This window comes from Procambarus clarkii, chromosome 26 (assembly GCF_040958095.1).
Source record: "Procambarus clarkii isolate CNS0578487 chromosome 26, FALCON_Pclarkii_2.0, whole genome shotgun sequence".
NCBI lineage: Eukaryota > Metazoa > Arthropoda > Malacostraca > Decapoda > Cambaridae > Procambarus > Procambarus clarkii.
Genome location: NC_091175.1, coordinates 3943746 through 3949720, shown reverse-complemented (window position 1 = coordinate 3949720; position 5975 = coordinate 3943746).

The following is a 5975-nucleotide window of genomic DNA, read 5'->3' as shown; positions in this document are numbered from 1 at the left end:
TCAAAAGCTTTGCTAAAGTCAAGGTATACAACATCGCAATCCTTACCACTATCAACTGCCTCAACAATGCTAGAATAAAAAGATAACAAATTTGTTAAACATGAACAGCCATTTATAAAACCATGTTGCGACTCAATTATTAATTTATGTTTTTCAAGATGAAGACGAATTTTATTTGCTATTATAGATTCGTGCTATTATAGGTTCTCTGTGGATTTGTTATCCCCTATCGTTTGGGAGAAAAAAAATGACTAATACGTTCGGCGAATGACTTTGACTTCAACTTCACTTTGACTTCGTTCATGTCATCGTATTTTCCGTAATATATAAAGGTTATGACAATGCAATTATATTATTGTGTGCAAATAAGTTTGAAATTTCATGTACCCTAAAAATATTAAAATAAAGAATAAGAATAATTAAATAATTGTTGTAGTAAATTGTCACACGTTCATCATACGCAAACGAACACACAGTTTGGAGCGTCAGTACAAGACCGCCGCCATTTTAAAACACGGCTTCGAATGTAAGTAATGTTTTTCTCGTACTAACACTGTGTTATACAATAGATTTGGTCTTGAATTCACAAATTTAGTTGTTACATCTGACAGAGTATGTTAGACGGTGTAATGCTGGTCCATGTTTACGTATTTGTGGGCTTGGTTGGTTTAAATGTGGAGGCGAGGCCTGGCAGTGCTGGTGTATGTGGAGGCGAGGCCTGGCAGTGCTGGTGTATGTGGAGGCGAGGCGAGGCCTGGCAGTGCTGGTGTATGTGGAGGCGAGGCCTGGCTGTGCTGGTGAGTATGTGGAGGCGAGGCCTGGCAGTGCTGGTGTATGTGGAGGCGAGGCCTGGCAGTGCTGGTGTATGTGGAGGCGAGGCCTGGCTGTGCTAGTGTGTATGTGGAGGCGAGGCCTGGCTGTGCTAGTGTGTATGTGGAGGCGAGGCCTGGCTGTGCTAGTGTGTATGTGGAGGCGAGGCCTGGCTGTGCTAGTGTGTATGTGGAGGCGAGGCCTGGCTGTGCTAGTGTGTATGTGGAGGCGAGGCCTGGCTGTGCTGGTGTATGTGGAGGCGAGGCCTGGCTGTGCTAGTGTGTATGTGGAGGCGAGGCCTGGCTGTGCTAGTGTGTATGTGGAGGCGAGGCCTGGCTGTGCTGGTGTATGTGGAGGCGAGGCCTGGCTGTGCTAGTGTGTATGTGGAGGCGAGGCCTGGCTGTGCTAGTGTGTATGTGGAGGCGAGGCCTGGCTGTGCTAGTGTGTATGTGGAGGCGAGGCCTGGCTGTGCTAGTGTGTATGTGGAGGCGAGGCCTGGCTGTGCTAGTGTGTATGTGGAGGCGAGGCCTGGCTGTGCTAGTGTGTATGTGGAGGCGAGGCCTGGCTGTGCTAGTGTGTATGTGGAGGCGAGGCCTGGCTGTGCTAGTGTGTATGTGGAGGCGAGGCCTGGCTGTGCTAGTGTGTATGTGGAGGCGAGGCATGTACAACACTCCCCAATAGGAAGAAAGCCCACTGGGTTCTAGGCTAGGTTAGGCTTATCTGTAATAATTGAATTAAGCCTAGCAAAGCCTAGAACCTAGTTCAGTAATTTAAAAAATGTTGTAACTTGAAAAATGCCATTCAATACATTAAACAATTTAAATATTTTCAGGCAATCAACACAACCCTCTCATGTTGGCTAACCCTCTCTCATGTTGGTCAATAATTTAATTATTTTTTTATGGAGTAATCTTTGCTGTTGAAATGTAGTCTTTTTGAGACTACATTTCAAATGTAGTGTGTGTGGAGGCGTGTATGTTAGGTATTACCTAATATACACGGTCTAATATATCTATCTGTGTGAAATAGATTAAATCCATTTATTTGATATTCAGCTAATAGTTCTGTATTTTCTACATTCATCCATGTTTTGGTAAGTGCAATAATATGTATTGTTTCATTGCAGATTAGAGATTCAAGATAGTTCTAGATTTCCGAAGTACTGAAACGCGCGCCATACAGGCTTGGTGGATCTAGGTGCAAGGTAAAATTATTTACATTTACTTGTTTTGTATTTATATGCATATATGCATTTATATGCATTATTCTATAGAATAATAGATCTCGTAATAATTTTGCAAAAATAGTGGCATTTACTATTTTTAAAAGATTATTAAAAAATTTACTGATATGGTGCATTCGGAAGGGCGAAGAGGGAGAACGGCCTGTTGACATAGCTCGGGTGCAGGGGGGGGGGTTGTGTAAAAGCCTGGTTTGTGCCTCGGAGAGGCTATGGGATCCAGTAAGTTCAGTAGAACTTCGGTTTCAACCCTTTTACCCTGTTGTAGCTCAGTCGATTAAGGCAGTGTCTGGGATGCTCCCGGACGCAGGTTCGAATCCTCGTCACGGCCCTTGTGGATTTGTTCATTTGATGCATCACGTTATTGTGATCTGTGTGTGTAATTCTTCACTTGCTACAGCAACAGGAATGTGTGTGTATGTATTTGTGTTGTTGAATATGACCGAAAGTGTAAGATTAATGATTCTAACACAAATCGTCTGAATATTTGTTTTTCTTCACTGTCGAGAGTAGTTAAAAAAATTTACTCTAGTTTATTTTCACACTTTATTTATGGTCCTTAAGTCCCTCTCCTTAATGCTGCTGCTGTTTCTCGCATCTTTGCATCGCTTGTATGTTTGGGGGTTTGGCCTCTTGCTATATATTGATTCCATTTGTGTGTGTTTGGGTCTCAGGCCCTCTCGCAATTTCTGTTGAACAAACCTCTTTTCCTAGTTCTGCATCTCTCCTTTGGTACAAATTTTGTTGTGCTTTTATCATATATTTCACAAAACTTGACATACATTTCATTTACTTCATGTCCTATCAGCAAGTGTTTGTCAAATTCTTTAAGGAAAGTTTATCATCCTGATTGCAGATCTCTAGCGATATTATGTCAACTTCTTGTGGATTCGCAATCATTATTTAATTTACCTTTAGGTGTTCTTTCACCAGCACAGCAACACTGTACCTCTCCCAACCAGTTTAAGATAAAAACTAAGTACTAACTAATTAACTCAATGTAACCTACCTTACCCCCAAAATGACAACCCATGTCTTCTATTTTAAACAATGCTGTTTTGTTGACCAAATTGTATTTGTTTTTTTCTGCAATGTTTCCCCCCCCCCCCCCACCACTCTACCACCACATTGAGTTTAGTAGCTCTGTGCACGTCAGGTGCTGTTTAATATACAGACCTACTCCTCCATTTGACCTAGTTTCTCTATCACATCTATATCACTTTGTGCTTTAGGCCTGGTGGAGCTTGGTCCACCAGGCTGTTGTTTGGAGTGGCCCGCAGATCCACATACAGTCTGCATATGATATACAGTCTGTTGATCAATTGAACTACAGTAGTTAGTTTTTATCATCCGAATGCACCAATATGTGTTCATTCTTCCCAGATGAAGGAACTAGGTAATATTCATCATCTGAATGCACCATCTGAAGCTTTAACACACTCATGATACACGAGAGGTTTAAAAAACTTTTAAAACTTTTAAAACTTTTTGACCTATGTATTTAAAAGCAATTCTAAAGTTAAAAAGTGTAGCATAGGCCCCCTCGCAGAATGTTCTTAATATGATCCTCAGGTTATAGTTTTCTATCTAAAACCACCCCTAGATCTCTTTCTTGATCAGAATTCTTTATAGATCTCTGTGGCTCGATCATAGAAACTGAGCAAATTCGTTACACTGGACCTTCCAGATCGAATACCATGCTGACAGTCTGATATATCATTCAGTACGTCTGCATCTGAAATTGAGCAATACCGGATTTATTATTTGGTTTTATAAATTTTATACTTATAATCTTAACTTATTTCAGAGACCACGAGTAATCTGGGCTTCGAACTCAACAGAAAAGCCTTCCGTAGACCTGCTTCTTTGCTACATAATAGACAAAATTTAGTAAGTATTGATTTATTTACTATTTATTATTTATTTACCGTTATTAGTATAATAGATCTCGTAATAATTTTGCAAAAATAATGGCATTTACTATTTTAAAAAGCTCGGGTGCAGGGGGGGGGGGTTATGTAAAAGCCTGGTTTGTGCCTCGGAGAGGCTATGGGATCCAGTAAGATCGTCCTTCCTTTCCTCCCTAGAATCTGGATGTAGCAGGTGCTCAATTGTCAAAAGTGAAAAATTGGTTTTGTCTTCCGAATGCACCATTTCTGTAAATTTGCTAATAATCTTTTAAAAATAGTAAATGCCATTATTTTTGCAAAATTATTACGAGATCTATTATACTAATAACGGTTTGATAAAATACAGTAGACTGCCTACTGGTTTTACCTGTAATAAGGTTTGATACAGATGATTATGATTATGGTTTTGGCCTCCACCACCCTCTCACCTAACTTGTTCCAACCATGTCTACCACGCTGCTTGCGAAAGTTAATTTTCTAATATTTCTGTGGCATCTTTGTTTGGTTACCTTTTACAATATCTTCTTTTTATTCTACCATCTAGTTTTGGCATTTTATGCCTCTAACCTGGGAGCCACTTATTGGCAAGTCTATACCTTTACCAGTTGATGTGATTCTTTAGATATGGGCACCATATCTCCAGGTGTCCTACACAATTAGCTTTAATTAAATTTTCCAAAATTATCACTTACACTTGTAATACAGGGTTCTACGTTCCCTATAGTGTCCTTTATTGAAATAGAGTTTAACAACAATTTCAATGTCCCTATTTTCTTTTAGATTATATCTCAACATATAATTAATGTCCAACAGGACATGATTACTCTTTCCAATGGGAGGATGGTATTGAATATTTGATCTAGTACTGATGGAATAATTTATATAATAATCACTAGAAATTATTTCGATAAGAATTTGAATTTATGCATGTCTTTGTTTTGGCATGCCTCTATTTCCATATGTTACATTTCTGCATGTCTCCAATTCTGGAAGTGTTCACTTTTGCATGTGCCTGACAAGGATGTTATATGCACCAGCTTTAATTATCACACATTGTATATAATGAATGACTTATTTTTAGAATTTTAATACATATTGCATCTGTCAATACATTATTAACAATAATATAGGTAATATGGTAGTCTAATGTAGAAATTTGACACTCTTTAACAGAATGTACGAGTATAAGCGAAAAAAGCGACTCCAATACAACAACAGATGGATGCAAGTATCAAGAAGGCTAAAACGTATACACAAAATGCATCCAAATACAGCTGTACACACTAGTGAACCCATTAATCTTACTGAGGCAGCATCAAGTTCAGAGATTGAGTCGTCAGACAATGACAATAGTTCTTTTGAAGCCGAGTCAAATCAAGAGTATGGATTAGGCTCTGAAATTGATGATTTACACATGAATCTTACTGACATTCATGATGTATTATCTAATTCTCAAAGTGAGGAGGAGAATGATGACCATGATCATCATTATTCACTTGTTTACCCACAGAATTTATTAATTCAGTGGGTAAACAAGAATGGTGTTACACACAATGCTGTTGATGAATTATTTTTTTGCAGTAACAGAAAAAATGGAATACATAATGAAGGAATTATCAAAATTGGCATTTTTATCAGGGGATGTCCTGAATATTGTCAAAATGACGGAAACCCATATGTCAAAAACACATGGAGATATACCAATCCTGGAAGACATTCTTCCATCCCCACTTGAAACTGTTGAGCAGGTGGAAAGTCTGTCACATGAGCTAAAAGTTAACAGTGAATATAAAAAGAGTATGGTAAGTGTTGCTTAATTCTTTTAGCCTGAGTATGGTAAGTGTTGCTGAATTTTTTTAGCCTTGTACATATGTCTTTTGATTAGTTTTTTTGCAGATGAAGGAAGGTGGGGTGGCACATAATTGATTGTTCAGTGTTATGTTTAAGGTACAAATAAAACAAAAGCAAAAGTTACTCAAATTCGTTGATTTTTGTAATAGTTAAGAAGGAAAATA